General features: G+C 41.2%; 2 pseudogenes; one reads left to right on the top strand and one right to left on the bottom strand.

Moving 5' to 3' along the window:
- Positions 1-7319: 7319 nt before the first annotated feature.
- Positions 7320-8290, top strand: LOC101724537 (arfaptin-1 pseudogene; annotated as a pseudogene).
- On the bottom strand, positions 7645-22214 carry LOC147827143 (metastasis-associated protein MTA3 pseudogene; annotated as a pseudogene).
- Between the last annotated feature and the right edge of the window lie 577 nt (positions 22215-22791).

The following is a 22791-nucleotide window of genomic DNA, read 5'->3' as shown; positions in this document are numbered from 1 at the left end:
AACAAATATTCCATTTTTCGAGAGCCATTCTACATAATTTTGGGGGGAAAAAAAAATCAGGACTGAGGCCTAATGTCTCCTTGCTGTGCAGGCTTGCTATGGTATGTGGAAACAATTCCATGTGTCTCCAGTCACAGCTGAGGCCTCAATGGTCACACGATGCTGTGACACTCTAGGGCACGATCACATCAGCTGAAGACATCCTGGTCCTTCAGAACTGAGTAATAAAAAGAGAAAGATTTTTGCCTAGGGAAAGGATGAATTCCTTTTAGCCCGCTATCTTATCCCACCTGCTATTTTAAGAACACTTTGCCCATATCTCACTATCCTCATCAACCTAAGATCACTGCTCCCCTCCGAGTCACCCAATATCACCTCCAATTATTGTGTCCGTCCAATAAATAGTGGCTAGCTCAGAGTGTCTTTCTTTGCCCACTCTGGCATTGACCTCCCAGCTCTCTCTGTAGTTTGAAAGTGTCTCTTTCTTTAGCCCTTGACACACCCCTCTCTAGGCAGGTGGGAGGACTGATTGGCCTCTGATATCCATTGGCAGTTGGACTCCAGACTGTTACGTTCTGACAGAAATTTGTCTACATTTTGCCCATGTCCTGAGACTTTGGGGAAGAGAGATTAAGGATGGTGGACTGATCTGGCAGAAATTAAGACATCCCAATATTCAAGCTGTGACATGGGTACTGTTGGGGACTTTTAGTCAGCTCTACATTGAGAATTAAGAAAAAATGCACAGCTGTGATTTAAAATTTGAGTTTTACCAGAAAGAAGCCCCTGTAAAGTTGGACCAGAAGAAAGCTTGGTTGGTGAAAAGACTGGCATTAAAAGAAGTCAAGCACTTTATAGCAGGACAATAGGAAAGATGACCTGAGGGCATATCAGGAACCAGTAAGACACCTCCCTTTGCAGGCTCAAGGTACAAGGCTGTAAGACTTTGCTTTGGTAAGAGCTCCAGGGCATCCTCCCTAAGAAGGGTTGCCTAGGGAATTGGTCCCCAGGACTTGGTTCACAGTGCCTTCTAAGCACTTGGAGACCTGTACAACCATGATACAGGAGACCTGGCTACTGCTTGAGCTGGTGGCAGACCTTGGTATCATCCATATGGTACTGAATTTATAGGCATGCAGAATCCAAGAGATGTGGAGTCAGCTAGGTTTCCACTCAGCTTTCCAAAGAAAGCCTGAGAGGCTAGGCAGTGTGTGCCAGCAGTGAACACACCAGGAATTTAGAGAAGCCAGGAATGTGGAGCATCTGAAGAAAGCCACAAAGAGTGTGTAGAGCCTCACAAAGAAAGAAGTCATGTGCAGTGCAACCAGCAAAGCCCTTTGGACTCACCCAAGGCCTTTGGAGTTCACATCTTGTCACAACTTGACCTTTGTGCTGGACATAGAACTATGGAATTTAATGTTTGCCCAGTTGGGTTTTGGTTTTCCTTTGGTCCCATTGGCTTCTAGCTCCATCGGAATGGGAAATGTTCATCCTTGGCCATTTTATGTCAGCAGTGTTTACCTGTTTTCAGCACCTCACAGCTAAGTGTTTGCCTGGAGTCTCAAAAGAGCTTTGGACTTGGACTTTTCAGCAACAGTAGAACTGCCAAAACTTTGGCAGGTCTTAGAGATGGACTATATTTGGCATAGAAATTTTCATGAGTCTTTTGGGGGCCATGAGCAGAATGTTATGGCTTTTAACTAGATGCCCCCCTAATTTTCAGGTGGTCATATGTGGTGTCTTTTGAAGAGTGACTGAATTTGGGGGCATTATAGCTGATTTGCTATGAGAAGGTGGGGTCTGATTGGAAGAGGTGGGTCATTGGGAGTGTGGCCTGGAAGAGTATTCATCTCAATTCCTTTTTCATCCTCTTTCCCTTTCTACCTCCCACTCCTTAGTCACCGTCCCCCTTGCAAGACATCCATCACTATATTGCCTAATATCTTTTATTTTCTGGCTCCTCCCTTGACTTTCTCTGCTTCCTGGATACCACAATGTGAGCAACTTTCCTCCACCAGCCCCTTCCACCATGCCATTTCTTCCTGGAGCCAGCAGACCATACAAGGCCTCAAACTTCCAAAATGAGAGCCAAAAGAAACCTTTCCTCTAAGTTGTCAGTGTCAAATATCTTGTCCTAGCAATGAAAAAAGTGACTAAGATACAAGGATCACTTCAGTGAGATAAATTCCTTATAACATTCCAAGCACATTATTGTTCACTTAGTTTTCTATGTAACACTATCTTAGAACTGGGCTCTTGCTGTGATACAAAGTTTTTCTTTGATGTGGGTAAACTTGTTTAGAGTCACTTATACAACTAGTACCTGGCCTGTGGTGCTCAGCTTTAATTGATGACACCAGGTGGGCACAATGTCTCATGGCAGACTGCTGGCAGTTCAGAAGTATAGGAGGAATCTTCCAACATTTTAAACCATCATTGCATGATGCCTTCTTTGGATTAAAAGCTTTGCCAACTTTCTCGGATATTTATCCTTCAGTCCTCCCTTCACTGAGGTGTTTTTGTTTTTTGTTTGTTTGTTTTTGGTACCAGGGATTGAACTCAGGACCTTGTGCTTGTGAGGCAGGCAGCAGAACCACTGAGCTAAATCCCTGGCCATGAGGTTATTCTTGATAAAGCAAGCCCAACTTTCCTCTTTCCTCAACTTTTGTGGAGTTCCACATCCTTTGAGTACATAGAAAATGTGAGCGATAAGAATCTGCCTTCCTCTTGGTGTTCCTGGAAATGTCAGTCTCAAATCAATTCCTCATGTACATTAGGCTCTGATTGAAGAGTATGATTTTCACACTGGTTCCAGTTAAAGAGGAATCTAAGTATAAGGGCAAACAGAACCAAGTGTTTCAATTTCAGATGCCAAACCAATGAAGCTCAGGAAACAAAGTTCCTCCTCTTCTAGAAAATTAATTCAAAGTTCACCCACAACCTAGTTGTAAAACCCCAATTATTTTCTCCCTACCTATTTTGCCTTCAATCGAGGTGCATCAGGACACTTTGCACAACTGGTGCCAACAGTTTGAGTACTACTGGCCAAAAGTAGAGATTTACTGAAGCTCTAGAGACAGGCCACCTGCATCAAGATGTGTGAGTGAAGGCATGGCAGTGGCATCACATATTCCCAAAATACCACACAAGGCCAAGTTAGTCCTAAATTGAAAAAAATGAAACCAGTGGCTAAGAGGGCAACACTTCACAAAAGTTATAAAATGAGTTAAGTAGCAGCTAGTTTAGTGAAAGTGGGAACTCCAATTTAACGAGCCATGTCAACATTATGGACAACAGTTACTGCAGGAGCCGTTCAGCCTAAAATTAAATCCGCTTTTATTCCTACATTTCCCGAGGCCTGTTTGCTGTAAGTCTCCATCATGTGATACATTTTCCATAACAGATCCACCCACTATTCTATGCAGGACAGTCCTGGGTGCCTGACATTTCCAGAACACTTTCTTTCTATTAACAAGGTGCATACTCCCAGACCTGAAGTAGAATGCGCTCAGAGGAACAAGATCACTAACCATGGGAAAGGAGAAGCAACCAGCTTCAAACAACACTGTAGAAGATTAACCAGTGTACGAGATGCCCGGTTAATTAAAGATTATCTTGAGCAAAAAGGCAATTGAGAAGCAATAGAGGTGACATCTCTGGCCTACCAGATTTGTGGAGAAGCAGCACAAAATTTCCAAAGATGTCCTCCTTTATCTTTCCTGATAAAGAAAGAGAAGGGGAAAAGGCTGATCTTCAAATACAACTCTAGACCTGCAGCAATCTGGAGTCAGGATGATAAACTCTTCTCTCCACCCTTTAGCTACCATAAGTTTGCCTTCCCACAACTTTCACGGGTTTTTTTATTCATCTTTTCACTTCTAGAATTATATTGTTAGTTCCAGATATTACGCATAAGCTGGAATTCTAGGCCACCTGTTTCAGATTTACCCATTTCCTGTGTAATTCCCAGATGTATGTGAAATATACATGCTACAGCTCTGCATTTTTTTTAAGTTTCTTCCTTAATTATAATCAGTTGTGAATAGAAGTCACAAGAACAGTGGTAGCTACCTAGCTTATTGGTGTCATTCTTTCTGAAGCAACATGTTGTCTATCAAATGGCTCATAAGCGGCTAAATGTAAATACAAGCAGAACATTCACGTGCATACGGGATGATTTCAATGTTATACTGGTGTAGGAACAGCCTTTCTCTCTCAGCAGTCTCTATACCTCCTACTCCTGTATTTCAAGTGTTTTGTCTGACAAGCCTTTATCTTGCTCAGTTCTTCTACCAAATGTAATTCTCAAGTTGATTTTAACCTTGAAAATAAAGGAGGGGATCCATTTAATATACACATCCTCAGCAGTTCTATTTGACTGTATCAAAAATTGATCAAAATGCAGCACAGACTCCCCATGATCCGATGCTCCTAGACCAAAAGGTTTAGTTTCACCAAAAACCAGATTTGTTGTTTCTATCTTCCACACCCTGCATAGCATCTGCTTAGTTCTCAGGGTCCACACTGAGCCCCTCACCATGGGAAATTCCAGGCTCTATGTTCCTGTAAGTACTCATTTCTGCACTGACTTTCCAACATTTCTTCTGAGGATTTCTGGAAACATTAGCCAAGTCCACCAAAGTGGCCTTGGGTTTTTGTGGCATGCCCAACTTGATTGCATGCCCTTCCCTAAACTACTCACAGCAATCATAGGAACCAGCATAGGAACATGGAATATTTGAGGGGAAATGTCTCCATAAGGGTATCAGGGGTATGTGGCTGGAAATTTGGGAAGAGCTGTTTAGGAAGCACCTGACAAATGTCCTCCAGACAACATGGATATGATGTGCAATCACTGCTACTTTCTCACATGCACCTATCACTCAAAGCCCCAGATCCACCTTCAGCTTTACTTATTGACCCCTTAAAACCCTTCAACTTGGCCTAACTGGTAAAACCAAGAAGACCATCAAAATCTTATTTAGCTATTATGTGTTAGTTGACTCAAACACACAGCTCAGACCACTGGTCCATTTCTGAGATCACTGGTGATGACCACACTTAAACACCTCCTTCAATAATCAGGGAATTCGTGGGTACATTTCAGAGGGCTGGTACCTTTCCCTGCATTTCCTGAGGAAACGTCTATCTCTACCCCCAAAAGCTGTAACATATCTAGCACATAAGAGTGATTTCATTGCATTCCCAATATGTTTCATAAACAGACTTCAGGACACTTGAGCAGTTGTTAAGAACCCAAGAATCCAGCAGAGTCTTTATACCTCTAACCTTCACATTATGATCCCTTCATCTGATACAACTTTGTACAGCCATTAGTTCTTACCAAATTCTGCTTTATGCAAAGTGCTATCCAAGGAGACCAGGCGCAGGATCCCACAACTTGATGCAAAGAAAAAGCAGATTATGAGATTGAGCTGGGAATCTGTTTTGAAGAGTCATGGGATCAACGTGAGAAAGAAGCCAACAACTGCTCTATACGCCCTCCTCCATTGTCGGTAGATTCTTGTCAATAGCAAACAATTACTGGTTGTCAAGATAAAGGACAAGACTAAAAAGACTGGCAAGTAGCAGGATTTCAGGCAGAAATACAGAGAACTACAAACACTAGGAGTTGATCAGCAAAGACACTTCCTCCATTTTCCTATATTCCCTTATGAGACCAAGGTGTATCCCTGTACCCTCAACAGGCCATGGAGTTACACTCAGCCTCCTGCCCACCTAAAACAGGAAAGAGCTTCCCCAGACCACAGGTAGAGTCAGGGAGCAGGCACACCCAACCTAGTCATGTCCTATAGTCTCTAGCCTGCTTCTGAGAATTGTCCAATCTCACGCAATAGTGTCACAGGCCAACCTACAATATGGGTGTGCCTTCAATCATATGGGTGGCTTTCTCCACAAAAGCTGGTCTTCCTCTCATGTCCTCCTCACTCTGGCCACAGAATGTAGAAATACTCAGCCTTGTCATGTCATGATACTTTGCCCCAACCCATTAGCCTTTGACAAGATAGATTTTTAAATATATCTGATTGCTTCTACTTGGTCATATTCTTCTATACTTGATCATATTCTTCTAATTAAGATTTAATCTCCTCAGAGGCACCATATATTGTATAGATGTGGGTCAAGAGGTCAAACAAGTGGTATTCAACATTGAATAAGCTCAATTTTTATTTTACCTTATATTCATTGTTCTTTCACCACTCCCATAACCAATATGATTCCCACTACCTGGGAAAAACCAAGACAGCAGCAAGTTTTCAAACATTAGGAGCTTCACATTCCCATCTCCTTATAATGGCTACCCCATGTCTATGCTGGAATTCACAAAGTCATCTCAGTATTTTTGGAAAGACACCAGACCAACTTCAGGGGCAATAAGAACCCAAAACAATGAAGTATTAAAAACTGTAAAAATGACCCTAAGATCCAGCAGAACTGACCTCAAAGAATAAGACCATGAGCCAGTGTCAAACTGTAGGATAACATTGTTTTAATGAACTTGTCCCTTGGAATCCACTAGAGAATAAGCTTCAGTACTACCAAAGTGATTGTTGAGATGTCAACATTGAGATGATTCTCCATGAGAGGGAACCCTGAGAAGGTACTGCATACACAGCAAGGAACAGGATGTAATGTTTACATCTGTGTCTACCTCCCCTCTCCCAGGCAACTAAGCTTCTGCGCTCTGCTCAGAACACATCAGAGCATTAATTCCCATCTCATGTAGTGGCTCACAGACTGTGCTACAAGCCCAGCCATTAGAGGTCATGCAGTATCTCACCAGCCAGGCCAAGTGACCCTTTGTCAACATTTACTAGTAAGTGAGCATCCCAAATACTTCTAGGTTTCCCCATTATCAAATCAGCTCACACCCTCATCAGAAGAGCTCAAACACCAGATGCAGGTATATTCCTGAATCAATCCCACATTCTGCAGCAGTTTAAAAACTTCCATCAACCCCAACTGTTCTCAGATTGAGAAATACCTGGGTCTCTTTCCTAAATACTTGTTAAAGATGAGATGTCCAGACTCTTGGTGCTGGTTCTGGGGCCAGGTTGAGAGATTGCCAGTCTGAGTGTCCTCGCTGGCTGGTCACTGTGAGCCTGTGACAGCTTGTAGTTGCTCCTCATCCCTAGGATCTGAGATGCACGCAGGAGGAGAAGGAAGAAGTTGGCATCATGGTTCTGTTTACTTCTTGCCAGGTTAAGGCGATTCCAGAGAGCAGCAACAGGGATAATAGAGCTGCTAGGGTCTCAAAATAACTTGAGAGCTGCAAGGTTCCCCATAGATGGGAGTCTACCATGGCTCAAGAGTCTCCCAAATACTCAGCAGCAGAAATTCCAGTGACTAGTAATGGAGAAGTTGATGACCTTCATGAATACGGCTTTAATAAGGATTTGAAGAGTTCATTGCTATCTAGACTGAGTCTCTCAAACTCAGATTACATCTAATGGTTTTGACAGGAGGTTACTAAAGCAGGAGCATATCATGGTGGCTAGAGAACACAAAGTGGACTAGCTATTCTAGCAGATGAAATTTAAAATCTTGCAATGGGAAAGTTAGAACTTATTAGAAAATGGAGTCTGAACACAAGTGTATTCTACTAATTATCTCTGGCTCAAGAACTGTGGACCTTGAACTTGAAGCTCAGATTGATATATTGAGAACAAGAAAAAATACAAAAATATTCTAAGACTAACTCATACATTGTCAACCCAGCTTCTCCAGATGGTGCATACCCAGAGGCAGCTTGGTCAGCATTTACTGACCTCAGTTTGAAGTCTGCAGAATTCCAGGAAGAATTTGGCTATAATGCCAATAACCAGAAGCTGCTGGCAAAAAGTAGAGAGACTCTTCTTGGAGCCATTAATAGTTTTATTGCCAGTATGAACACTTTGGTGAATTGCAGATACATTAATGACTGAAATATGAAAGTGCTAGGATTGAATATCATGCATGTCACACTGATTCGGAAGAATTGAATCTTGGACCATGTGATGCAAGCACTTTGCCAAAAACTGAGCAGTCACAACATCTGTTCCAAGCACATAAGGAAAAAAATGATAAAATGCACAATGTTTCCATCAAATTGAAGTTTCTAGAAGGAAATAGGGTTAAAGTACTGCACAATCTCCTGATCCTTTTCCACAATGCCACTGCCACCTACTTTACTGAGAATTAGAAGCAGCTTGAACAGACTCTTAAACAGTTCCATATCAAGTTGAGAACTCATGGAGTGAATGCCCCATCTTGGCTTGAAGAACAGTAAAGTCTCACATGGGAAGAAAAGAAAGCTATATTGTTATATTTCTAAACAAACCTAATAAGAATTAAATGTAGCTGGGAGACATGATGAGGGGTAACAACCGTTGTAGTGATGCTTTGCTTAATTTTTCCCTTTTTCAGACCTTAACAATTGAATTGTTAAATTTGATGGGAAGGTGGGTAGTTTTAATGTAAACATTACTTCTATAATTTGAACACAATGATTTTCTTTTTTGAGAAATTCTTTTGTATTGTGAGGGTTAATGGCTATTTCTGTAGTTTCAAAACATCTAACACATATTTGCACTCTCAAGATAAAAATTTAAGGTTTTTGGTCCTAGAAATGAAGTCTCTTTTTCAAAGAAAGATTTTTGTGATTTGTAACATCAGGTATTTTATATATGAATATATTATACATCTTTATGAGAGTCATTTTCATGTATTGTTTTAAGGAAGAAAAAAAAACTTCTGCAGAGTAAGTTATATGGGTTCTACAGCATCCATGGAGATGGCCTTGCTAATAAATCATTGATTGGCTCATGAGGTGGTGGCAGATACCTTTTTAAAAATGCATCTACCATTGTAATTTTGTTTAGTTTTTCAGACACAGAAATTACACTGTCATTTCTGTGAGGCTTTTAAGCTTGTGAATTTGTATCACCTAGTCATTGGACAGTTACATTAGCAATTTTCTTTTGATTTATGAGACCTACTTAAGAATTTTTGTTTTTGTTTTTTTAAAAAAAGGAGTTGGGAATGGAAATTCTCAATGGTTTCCCAAGTAGAAATCTGTACTTAGAAGGCTAGTTTTGGGTAAATTCCATTTTGATAGAAGTGAATTCCTAGAGCTTTCTTTGACTTGCATATGTAATACCATTTAAGCCTTAAATCACAGGTGCGCCTTCTCAAATACAGCAATTCTTATTAACCAGTGTACATAATCCATGAAGAAATGCCTTTCTGATAATGTTGGATGTGTCTGTTCTGTGTTAAGGGACACTATGTATAATTGTTGGGTTTCTTTGTTCTTATTAAACCACATTTGAGGTTTATGGTGGAGTCAACTTTGAGTTTGTTTGGTTTCTCTCAATTCCTTTTGAAGGAGAAGACAGGATTTTTTCATTTGAATACTGGAAAGGTCATATGAAAAGGTGTGGTGGTAACAGGAAAGGTGATTGAAAAGGCCAGTGCTGTTTTAGCTGTGTAGAACTTGTTTTTGTGTTATGTGGTAGCCTGTCTGCCATGTAGTTCCTCAGTAACAATCTTTAAATGTAAAGTTCCTTTGATTTTTATCAGACATAAATATTTTGAGAAATCTCTTCCTGTTCATTTCTATTGTTGAAATTACTGTTATATAACAAACCTTACAATCCATAAAGTTCATGTATAAGTTCAAATGCCTTTTAGCTGGCTTTTTAATTAGATGCCTATTCTGAGTGCTTAATACAATATGAAGTGGTGGTAAATCATAAATTTTAAATCATTCCCTCTGTACATATATACTCTAAAAGAGCCTTATTTTATTCTTCCAGCAGAATAATTACTTGTGATAGTTTATTTACATTCCCCAAAACGTGCCTCTAGTGTGAATTTTGTATTCTTATGAAAAGTGTTTGCTGGGAAAAAAAAAAAAAGATGTCCATTTCCAAAGTGTCACAGACATGCTCTATTTTTATAGAAGCCAAGATAATACACCTACAGGGCCCATGCACAGGGAATAGAAATTGAGTCTTGGGAAATAGCTAGAAGTGTCAAACTTGGAGTAATAGGCACCCCCAGATGCAAATATATACCAATGACTGGCCTGTAGCCAAAAGCCTGCCATCTGCTCAGTGACCTGGATGAAAAAGGACTAGAAATTAAAGACATGAAGACATGTGCTTGTTTCCATGTGTCATTGTATGACATCTCAATAAACATGAATCACAAGAAGCAGTGAGCAACCAACTACATACCTTTCAACCTTCATCCACAGCTAATAGAACATGAACACAGTGGCTGTGATGACAAAAAAAATATGTATATGACCAAAAACAGATAGCCACTTTCTAAGAGAATTCTCACTACTACTGCCTCTAAATGCCCAGCCTGGAAGAGACAAACACTGAATCTTAATACCACACTATTGGTTAAGGAGACCAAGTTGCTACTTGAGCTTTGACTACATGAACCTGCTTTTATCTAAAGATTGCAGTAAAAGTTCACAGGGATAGATATATAACCTTGGACTTTGCAAGCACAAAAGACAACCTGTCCACTTATACCAATAACACTCCTTTGGAATCTTCTGCAACATTGAGTACCCAGCATCGAACTCTTCACAACAAAGCATCTCTACAGCAGCCTAGCATCCTAGAGAAGGTACACAGTGGGACCCGTAGCAGAAGGTCTATTCTTTGTATCACAACACTCACAAGTATTCTCATACAATGTTCAAGCCAGACTTCAAAAAGCACAGAACTCCTAAGTATGTTTTAAATTTGAGATGCCTTCTTTCATGATACTGTTAAAGAGGTGCTTACACGGTACCATTTCCCCAATAGGAAGGCTATATGGGTTCAAGAACTGAGTGGTAAAATCTAGAGTGAACCCCATTGTCCATCACTGCAAATGGGAACTGGGTCACTTTGCAAGTCATACTTATTGACAGAAAATGGACTCATTCTAAGGAAGATGGATTTACTCCTGGATCACATAGGAACTCAGCTGATACAGTTGGGCTTCTTCGGATTTTTCCCACCCCATTTACATCTCATTCTCAGCCCAGGAGTAAAACTTTACTCATTGGAGATTCAGACCCCCTTAGGGTAAACTTTGGGTGACTACAAATATGTAAGCACCATCCCTCAACCAAGGTGATAGCTGGGAGTTACTAGTATTCACAATGGATAGGGCAGGCACCAGAGGATGGATGTTGATGGTGACCCAAGGTCAGCTGCATTTCATTCCACTAGCATCCTCTTTTGAGCTCCTCTCAGGAAGAGACCTATGGAGTAAGGAGTTGGGCCTCTGTGGTATGCAGATCTACTTTGCTATACTGATCCACAGGGACCAACCAAAGTGGCCAATGTCACACTTCCTAAGCGACATCTCCAGTAGATCCCTGAGTGCTGTTGAATGCTAAGGCAACCTCAGTTTGAACACATGAGGCTGATGGACCATTTGGGATGTTACCTGGCATTATCTTTGCCAAAACCCTGATCATTGCCCCACAGACTAAGCCACTTTCTACTCAACATTTCTCCTTTCCTTCATAGGGTCAGACCTGCACTGTGGGTTGTTCCTCTCTACTACTCCTACAGCTCCCACTTCAATTTGCTGCAGAGGACTTTCTCCCCTTGACTTGTACTCACCGTGATTCTTTTGTGTGATTAAATGCACAGAAACATTCTGACTACTGGTGAGTCACTACCTCTTTATGAGACCATGGAAATATCCTGCTTCAATAAGCTTCCCTCTTGTGCTAATACTTGAGGATTCTTTCTCAAACCTTCAAATTCATTATGATGGTAGAGGTAGAAATGTTGTATCCAATTTTTCTAGGACATTACATTTTGTACCTTCATTGAGGGGGTGGGGATTCACCTACTAAATCACAAAGCAAAACAATGTTGACAATTGCCGTTAAAATAGAGGACAGCTGAAAAATATATTTCAGGACTCAGGAATATAAATTTAGGCAGTCAAAAAAACTGGATTCAGTTGGATTCATGTGCACCTTTTTGTATGTAGGCAATAGTTTTAAAAGTCATGGCAAAGAAAATCATGCTTTTTGGCTTAATCCTACTGTGAGTTAACATTATAATTTGCATGTAATGAATATGGTCCCCGAAATAGAGGAGTTATACATTTTATGCTCAGTATATGGTTATGATAAACAATCTCAAACATTTTAGCCAGAAATACACCGTATAGTTGCAAGGCAAATACCAGCAAAGCAACCCCTAGGTTAATCCCAGAGTCAAACTAGACAAGTCAGAAGCTATTAAGACTGAAAAAAATAGTGTCCCGTATGTTAAGAATCAGGTGCTCTGAGGATCAAGGCAGAACTGTCAGTCTTTACCATATAGTACAGGCAGAAAAATTGGGACTAGGAGACCACTCTGCCTCAGTCTACCTGAATTTGGGCAACACCCCAGGACCAATCCTCCCATTGTCCTAAAATAAGCAGAAAATAAAAACAACAAAGACCAAGGAAATCTCTGAAGCTCCAGGCCAGAACACATACATGTTAGATCTTGTGGCCTGACCTTCAGCGACCTTTTCCCCACTCAAACCTCATTAAAGGTTCATATATAGGGACTGCATATTACAAATGGTTAAACCAGAACTCCAGGAGAGACATGCATAGTCATTTTTCCTTGTGTTCCCTTCATTGAGGTTGAGAAAGCAAGATTTGGTTCATGAGAAGCCTGACATTCACATTTCCTCGATTTCTCTGTGGAGTTCCACTTTGAACATATAGAGAATGCAGAAGACAAGTTTGAGATTGATAATTTTTACTTCCAAGATGGCTCCAGTCCAAATGTTTTTCAAAATTCCCCACTTCTGATCTCACATTCCACTACAGTGGTGCCTCAGTTCACAAACTTACTTTTCCATGGTTCAGGCTACGAAACAAACAGGATGAGAACCAAATCAAATTCAAAAGTTAGGTTTAATGTTGACCTTGTGGGGAAATGTGACTCGTCTAATTAGGTTTGTGACCAGAACTTGGAAAGAATTCAGTTCATGAACTGAAGAATCGCTGTATATGGCATTTGTTTCTGCTATTGACCCAGATGAACTCACATTCCTGAGCATAGCTATGTGCTGAGTCTCCAATCTTGCTTTTATCCTTCCTTAAAAAGAGGATCATTACCAAGTATCCAAACCTTAAGTGCCCAGAAAAACCCAGATTGACCAGGATGGTCAGTGTTTCTCGTATGTTGGAGACATTAGATCCAGACTGACGCTAATGGTCAACTTGGAATGCCCAGCTGAACTGAATCAGTGCAGTTTGGGCATGGAAGACCCACCTAAGGATTGCTGCCAATGGCATAGAAAGAACTGGAGGGGCCGGGGATTGATCAGTGGTTCCACCGCCTGCCTTGCAACCACAAGGTTCCAAGTTCGATCCCCAGTACCAACAAAAACAAAAAAGAGAACTGGAGGGGGAAGATTGTTGGCTGTTGATTTTCTTGGAGGAGCTTGCCATGGGTGGTTTTCCTGTTGTAAACTTTGCTTTTCTCTCACTGGAGGAGGAGCTTGGGTCTTTGCTGTTGCTGGGATTGGCTACTGTTCTTGTCAAGGGAGCTCTGATCTTTGCTGTGAGCATCACTTCCTGGCTCCAGTGTAGATCCCTCAGTTTCATGACACTAAGCCTAGTGACACCCTACTGATGCAGGCTTTTTAGCTTCCACCATTGGCCTTTGGTCCTTCCCATTGCAGATCCTCAGTACAGACAAGCATGAGATATTGCTGTGGGCTCTAGGCTACCAGCTGGACTCATGGAGGACAATGCCTTGAACTCTAGGCCTTCAGCTGGACTTGTATGGGACATTTTGTGGGATCCAGGACCTTGGCTGGATTCTTTGGGTCTCTAGTGTGCAGCTAGATCTCTTGCACTCCTCTGGATTTGACTTTTTGGGCGACTATTATAATCCTATAAATTGTATGTCCTGTATTAAATCTATTTCCCTTGCCAACACTGACTACAGCAGTTTTTAGCCATGCTGCTACTCAGCTAGTCCTTCACTTTGCAGATCTGCCACCTTTTTTAAAGTTGCTTCTGACCACTGTTGGCTGGGTCTTCCCCTTGGTGTTCCAGAGTATATGTCAAGCTCAAGATAGCAGCTTAAACATCCTAAGGAATTAGAATATGATTTTTACTTTGGTTTCAGTTAAAAAGGAGCCCAAGAAAGGTCAACTAGGACACATGGCCCTGCCCTGCCCTGCCCTCTCTCCAGGTGGACAGGGAGGGAGCTCTCAGACTGCAACACTGCCTTGGCCCATTTTCCCCTCTTCCTTAAGCAATGGGGCAATACATACTTAATAAGTACTACACTTAAAAGGTACAGTTGTGAAAATCCAGGAAGCCAAATAGGTATACAAAAAACATTTCTAGGACAACGTCTTTAATGAGAAATATAATGGGCATTAATGAGAAACACAATGGGCATCTTCCAATAGTCATATCAATGTAGTTCCCGGGGGCTGTCATTCCCAGAAGAAATGTTCCCTTCACAGTGGAAACACAGAGCCAGAGTGCTACTAGTTTACAAATTGGATTGAAATTATTCTTGTTCAATCCTGGTATCCAATCACAGTGGCCACACATTCTAGAGAGAAGAAAATATTGGACAAACATTTGATACATTGCCTGTAACTTAGGTGGTATAGAATACAAGTTACACAATTTTGGCTACAGAGGAGTCTCTTCCCAAGAGACTGCTGGCATAGGGGCATGGGCTCATTTGGGTACCTTCAAAGGAAAATATATCATAGCAGGAATTTCTCTAATTGAAACATACTATGGTAGGAAATATCCAGTTCCAGGCTATTCTATTCCAGCAGAACAGAGTACAATAACGGCTTGGAGGAAAGACCAGGAAAAAATGATGCTTCTGAACACAGTTCATCATGCCTCTGACATAACTAACATTTATGCATATAATACATAATGTTTGTTGTACACATGTGTGGAGTTTCCGTTTTATGATACATTACAGCCAGATTATTTGTTGGTTTATGGACATACTGCCTTTTTTTCATTTCCCATGTTTAGGTGATCCCAAATTAGGCAACATACATAACTATTGTAAAAGATTAATAGATTAATGCTAAAGTAAGCTTTTTAGGGTCCTTTTCCAATAAGTAGTAAATCTAGTAATGAGCTTTTCACACATACCAGAACTAAGAAACATTATATAACTAAAGATCACATAAAACATTTGCATAAAATTGTGACTACTTTATGTTTATATTTAACTTGTATTTTTGTACAAAGATGTAAGTTTTCTTTTGTCCACTAATTAGCAAATATAACGTGACCTTAAAGTTGTTCTTTCCCCCCAGAACTAGAAATCAAACTCGGGACCTTGCACTTGCCAGGCAGGTATGGCACCACAGAGCTACATCCCTAGCCCTTTAAAGTTGTTTGTGCTATTGTACAACTTAAAAATTATGTCAAGATATAACATAGTATTACTAACCTCATGGGCCCTTGTAGAATATTAACCATTCTATAGCTAAGACAATAATGATTCTTACTGCAATGTCTAGGCACTGTACAGTTATAGACCTTGGTCACTTTATTGTACCAGTGAAATGACAATTTTGAAAGGCCTATACTATATATGTCATTTATTGCTTATGGCTCTAATATGCACCTCAAGGTTTTAAGGAGGTAATGTTTAGACAAATTCTGCTTCTACTATAGAATATATGCATAAGTGTAAAATATTGACCAAAGTGGAAATATATTTTAAATTACACTAAAATTTTTCCTGTTCTATAATTGGTATGACTTACATGAATTAACTGGAGTGGATAGTGAGTACTTATTTTAAATGTTTTAATTCTATTATATTAAAAATTGATTGGCTATTAAATTGTATGGCTATCATGTTATTACTCTTAATAACAATACTCAAGCAAATTCTTAAATGAAGATAAATTATCCCTGATGAAAAGCACAATGACTTGAGTTTTAGAAGAATCTTATTTAAAGGAAGAGAATTAGCTGAATTCAGTGTTCAATGTCAGTCTTTAGCATGATTAGCTGCTAGGTTCTGAGTCAGTCACCATATCTGACTAGAGACCAGTTTTTTCCAAATGACTCTCATATTTAGGTCTGTTCTATGGCAAAGGCTGGCCACCTATGCCCCACAGGTCAAATTTGGTGGGTTGCTCCATTTTCCCCACATACATATTGTCAATGGATGCTTTCTCAAACTGAAGTTGAGACAAAACAAACCACCCACAGATCCTGAAATGTTTATAATGTGTCCCTTTACACAAAATTACACAAAAAGATTACTGGCCCATGCTCTAAGAAAAGGATATTGTCATTAAGAGAAATGTAGGTTTTCAGGGAAGACAGGAAACCAAATAAGAAATGACAAGACAGATACCACCACATTACTTAAGAAGCTAAGACTAAAAGACTGATTTAGAAAACCTTAACAGGACATTAAATATAAAATGTAAATTGAAACTCCGTAAGTCATCTATCTTAAACAGTTGCATGAGAATGTTATACCACTGAAATAATCTAAAGATAGTGTCTTGTTAGTGGCATAAGAATATAGGTTTCTGCAAATTATCCTAAACAGAACAAGTCTTCATCCTATAATAGAGAACAAAGGGCCAGGGATTTAGCTCAGTGGTTCCACCGCCTGCCTCGCAAGCGCAAGGTCTTGAGTTTGATCCCCGATAACAAAAAAGAAAGCTCTTTTTAAATGTATATAAAGACTAGTAGTAAAAAAGACACCTCTCTTCCTTATATGTGCTAAGGGGCTTATAAAGAATTAAGAGAAATTATATTTTATATAATTTTAACTTTCTGACAAAAGCAGATGATGTATACTGGTTTAAGTCATTAGATCTGCAGTTTATGCTGATCTCACATGAATCAATTTTAAGGTAGAAGTTCCGTGTTAAGATTCTCAATTTGTACCCCCCTATACTTAAATGGTTTTTATGATTATCCCTTTCTTTTTTGAAAGTGTTAAACTTTTTATAATGAAATTAATCTTATTGCTGTTTACCATAATTTAGAACTCACATTTAAACAAGTATTTCATTGTGTTACATTCCTTTTTTAAACACAAGAACTTATGTTTATTGCAAACAAAAAAGAGAGGGAAAGAAAGAAAATGGTCAGAAAAGCACAACATGTAAGATTAAGAATTTAAAAACGTCTTAAATTCTGCCTTAATGGCAGCATAATTAATAGCAACAAACGGATGTCTTGCTGCCTGCCGCAATCGAAGGGTATTTTTGCAGACCTGACGAGCAAATTGTGAAATATGATGTGTGGAGGAAGAAAGCTTGACGCATCTTAACAGCAGACTTTGGGCTCCCAGTGTTTCGGACTGGCATTCCCTGCATGGCCTGCCGGGAGAGGTGACTTGTAACTCGGGCATCCTCTGATTGGCTGGGAGATAACTTCTCTTCTGACTGAGTGGGCATTTTTAGGCCTCTGTACTTTTTCCAATACAGCCAACAAGTTGCACACAATCTACACTGCATGTTAGGTGGGCCCCAGGAATACCACTGGTGAGATTGTGTAGCATAGCAGCTCTCACAGGCTTGACCTAAGAGGGGATTTCTGGGGCTGGAACGTGCTCCCCACAGCTCCATTCACAGTGCCAGGCTTGCCATTGCTGGTGGATATTTGGTTGGGGTCTGGTTGGCTATAAGTTGGGATATATACTTGTTTCAGTTTACTCTCAGCTTCTGCAGCTTTTACACATTTCTGCTGCACATATCTGTCAGTAGTTTTCCACATGTAATAATATTCAATGATGCTCATCAATGATTTCCAAGGGAGAATGTCTTGACGTATATCATTGAAGTCTTTGCCATATTTTTCCAATACCTCTTCAAATAAGCTAGCTTCAGAGGCTGACCATTTTTCCATTTCATCTCTGCATACAACAGGTCCTCCAAGTGGTACCAAGACACTAATTGCACTGCTCAAGTCATAGCCATGTCTGTACAGCATATCCATAGCATGAAACAAGGTGATGTCTCGGGAAGCAGCAGCTGCGCTCATGTGCAAGCTCGGCTGCCTCACAGAGCTGCTGCAATCAAGAGCTCGAGCAAATGTCCTAACGGCACGTGCTACAAACTAAAAACTGGTCAATCTATCGGTCCGTAAGTGGGCTATTTGGATCCCAAACTTTAACCTCCAATTTCGACTGTTCCCTCTCATCTGATTCTCCTTCTAGGACCATTTCTGGAATGTCTGCTTGGTATCTAGGACCCCCTCTGATTTCACCTTTGTCAGCTAATAAGGTCTTCACTGAGGGGTCATAGACCAATGAGTAGAAAAATGTGTCCTCTTTTTCAAGATATGACAACACGCATTCTGTCTCATTCAAAAGGGCAACACTGCATTTCCCCCCTATATGTGTTGCAGGTAGAGATTCATATTGGCATGACAAAAAGAGCTCCCTATGTTTCAATTGATGTTTCTGTTTATCAGTCAAGTCGATCTCCACTGTTGTTTCAGATTCTTCCTCAATTTCCTTAGCATGCTTGTCTGCAAGCATTATAAGCGTGTTGGAACTATCTCGTCTTCTATAAAAACACAGTACTTTCACTTCCACGTTGCCACTTGCAGTCTTGTTGAGTTCTTCTATTCTTCTAATTAGGTAAGGGTTGCTGGAGGAATTCTCAAAGTAGACATAATCTACTATCCAGAGACCTTTATTTTCCTTTCACGTCAATTAATGTTTTCTCAAGTTTTCCCAGATTTTTGTCCTACATGTCACTTCTTAGCGGCTCTCTCCCCTCTCCTCTGCAGAGTGGCCTCATTTAGCCAGGCCATTCCTACCACCATTCATCAGGAGCTCGGCTAATGAGCAGAGGAGGAAGAGCAAGTCTCACTCACACAAACACACCACTTATCTGAATTATTATTATTTTACCAGCAAAGAGGGGAGGAGGGCCTCTTGAGCAGGGAAAAGCTGGGAAGGCAGGCAGCAGAGCCCACATGCCGGCTGAGCTCCACTCCCCACGTCCACCTGCAGACCCTGGACCCTACTGAGCCCCATTCTTGTGGGAGGCTGGGCAGGAAACAGTGGGGAGAGAAGGAAGGGAAGGTACAGGGCTCATGGTGACCCTAAAACCAGGCCCGTCACGCTGGGCCCTGGGCAGGGTCCCCAGCCCCACCACACACTCACTGAAGGGGGGCGGGGAGAGGGTGTCCCCCATGCTCCTGAGCAAGGAGGCCACACGAGGGACAGGCCACCAGCTGGGGACTCGATGGTCCCTTTTCCCACGGTGGGCTGGGGGGATCTGGTTCCTGCCCACGAGGGGAGGCCTGGCCCCAGTTACATTCTTTTTTAACCTCTTCAGTAGAGAATGTCAATTCTCCAAGTTGTATGTTAAATCAATCCTACTCTGAAATCACAATGATAGAAATAAAGTGCATAAACTATTAGAAGAAAAGGTCAAATGGAACCAACTTTAACTGCAGAAGCCTGAGAAATGCAAAGTTCATTGTACTCAAGAAAATGAAGACTTCCAGAACACTGTGCAAGTGGCACCAATAGTTTGAATACTAGTCAGAAAATAGAGGTTTATCTGAGGCTCCGAGGCACATCTACCTGCATCAAGACATGCCACCACACCATAGATACATCCGAGTCACCATAGGAGGCCAGGTCAGTCCTGGTTGAGCAAAGGTAAGTCAGTTATAAAATGAGTAAGAGGCTGATTCAGTGGAAGGGGTAATTGTAGCTTAGGGAGCCATGAATATTAGGGACAAGAATTATTGCAAGAGCCATACAGTCTGAAGAAAATAGGTATATCCTGGAAGAGCAGGGTCATAGTTTGTCAAAGACATACTCCCTCCACCCAGTGACACTCTTCTAGTGTCATGGTTTACTGAGGTGAAGCAAGCAACAATTCCATTCTCCATGGAACAATCTCAATCAGCCTGACCATATTGTCAATGTTCATGCAAATATATGATTTAATCCCTGATCTAAAGACCCAGATCAAGTGAGGCCCAGGTATCCACAATACAGAGCATTCCCATGGTCATAAAAACTTCACATACAGAAGCCATGTACAAAACTACCAAAGCAGCATTTTCCTGGGTAGACTATGGTGTTAAAAAACCAAGGGGAAATCCACTCTTTGCTGCAATGTAGCCAAGAGTTCTGGCACCAGACAGTGATCTTGATACTGCAATTGATTTCAAAGAAACTTCAACCTGGCTTGCTTCATAAGGACTTCACATGAAGATGTGGGAGGCTGTCTAAACCAGAAGGGCACAAGTCACTTGGATCAACTGGTCAGGCTGTCATAAGTCAATTTAAGTTGATTTCATCAGAAATGATTGTGTTATGATGAAAAATTCCATGGAAAAAGGGTTCAACTCCACTCGCCTCCTACCCAATGTCAACCAAGAGATGGCTCCATGTGACTAAGAGGCTAATAGACCAACGAGGAGAGGACAAATTCCCTTACCTGAAGGTAAGGTGAGGTTTAAAGGGGTCAAGGTCCTTGCTCCTGCAGGATTCCTGAATCTATGCAAGTCTGGTGTCAGAAAGATTGACAACTCCTTTAGAGATTAACATCTAAGGATACCCTACCAAAGTTATCCAACCACAAAGTTGACATGGTATTTCCAAGCTATTAATCAAGAAAATGGTGTTAAGCAAGGAAGATGAAGCAGTGGTGACTTACCAGGGTTCAAAGGCAGAAATAAGACTGACTCTGCAGCCTTGCTGACTTGTCTGCTCCAGCACAATGAGTCACGACAAAGAATGGACACTTGGGGGAAAAAAAGCCATTCAGTCCAAGACTGAATCTGCTTTTTATTCCTACTTCTACAAGACATTTTTGCTGCAAGGCCCTGGAGTCAGGAGGTATGCATTCCATGACAGCCTCCTCTGTGCTGACAGAGGGTTTGTTTGCCTTCCCAAGAGAAATGAGGCAACTCATGACTTTAGTACCTGTGCAAATATGTTCATATCCAGTTAGAATGAGGAGTAGCCAAGATGAAACATCTCGAGCAGAGATGGACACAGAAGAGAGGAGAAAGCAAGAGGCAAGCAATGTATCTCAGGTAGAGTTTTACAGTGCCACAAGATGAAGAGTGTCATGGCTTGGTTATTGTTTTACTATTCTTTGTATGCCTATGTTGGCAAAAATATTCGTGGTCATCTGTGGGTTCATGGAGATAGTTATAGCCAAGAGTTTTTCACCTTAGTTTTCAATGGTCTTTTGGTGGTGCTCTGGATTAAAGTCAAAGCCATTTAATTTCACACTGCTAGTGAAGCAACCCCAGAGAGGCAGCTCAGCTATTGGCTGATGTATGCAAAGTCCTTAGGGGAGCTTATTAACCCCTGGTTGTTCTTCAGCTTTTGACACCTTTGGTAGTGGGAATAATTTACAAATTCCCTCTCCTGAGGTGGATGGAAAGAGCTCCTTTTCCTCCACTGGATTCTGCCTGACTTGCAGTCATGAGAACCACTGTGAGAGCACCATAGCTCATGATGCTGGTGAAGAATAGCATCCCAAAATGAATATTTGCTCTGAAGGTGCAGGCAGCCTTGCAACTGGCCAATCATAAAGGTGGCTAAGTGCTTTCTATCACCTTACCCACCATAAAAGGCCTTTGGGAAGTAGGATCTCAGATTCTCTTACTCCACCCTAGTCCAGCACTCCCCTCCACAGGATAGCCAGGTGCATGCAAGACCAAGTGGGCAGCCATCCTTTCAGCAATTCCCTGAACTGGACTCTGATGCACATCTGCAACTGCTCAATATGATCAAGAAAAATAAGCTTACTGATGTCCATCTCCATCCCAGAACAGGTTTCTCCCCAGAGCTATCCTCCCTATTCAGAGCTGTAGAGACAGTGAGAGCTAAGCACATTCACACTAGATATTGCAGGCCCCATTTCCTAGAGATTAAAGTCAACCCCAGCTATACTATGAAAACACATTGTACAAAAACTAGCACATCAAGAGCCCAAACATGGGAAGTATTCTGCCAGCAAGCCCAGGGCTAGAGACTAAAGCAACCATGACAGACCCCACTTAGCAAGACCGATTATCCCAGACTTGAAATGCCTCATTGAGTTCCAGAGCAGCCTAATGTTACCTTGGGAAGAGCAATGTGGAAGATATTCCAGTCTTTCCTATCTAGGAGACACCTGTTCCTGGATTTCCACTGGGACAATTCCCTGCCATAGAACATTTCCATGGTGCTAAACGAAAGCACTGACAATCAGCATTTGGTATGGTGGGTTTGTTTGCCCATAGCGGAGAGCTTGCACCACTCCACAGTAGATGCCAATAGGAAGGACACAGCCTTGAGAGGTAATGGAGATGTCTGATGCTGTCCTCAGTATCACAACCCGATTGGAAATACCAATATTCTGATACAGGACAATCTGATAGGAATTATCAGCAGCATTATGTGTAAAGAGAAAGTTTAACAAAATGACCTGGAGATTCCATGTTGCTATAAATCAACAGTGAGAGCTTCAGAAAGAAAGCTCACAGTACACCTGAATGCACTGATTTAAAGAACCACCTTCAGAACCATTGTTGGATTGCCAAGAGGCTGAGCTCCTCTCCCAGAAACTCCCACCCAGAGAGTTTTACATACAGCACATTTAAGGTTTGCTACAGACTTGAGGAATCTCAATACAGTGGACTCTCAAAAGTCATGACCAGCCTGACATACAAACAACTTGGGTAGATTAATGAATGATTCATCTGCCTCTTGTTATTTATAATGTGTACCCAGGAAACATCCAGAACTCAGCTGCATTGAC

This window comes from Heterocephalus glaber, unplaced genomic scaffold (genome assembly GCF_053883595.1).
Source record: "Heterocephalus glaber isolate CG9 unplaced genomic scaffold, H.glaber_assembly_v1.0 deba00001454, whole genome shotgun sequence".
In the NCBI taxonomy this organism is placed as follows: domain Eukaryota; kingdom Metazoa; phylum Chordata; class Mammalia; order Rodentia; family Bathyergidae; genus Heterocephalus; species Heterocephalus glaber.
This window is presented reverse-complemented; position numbering and strand designations above follow the sequence as displayed.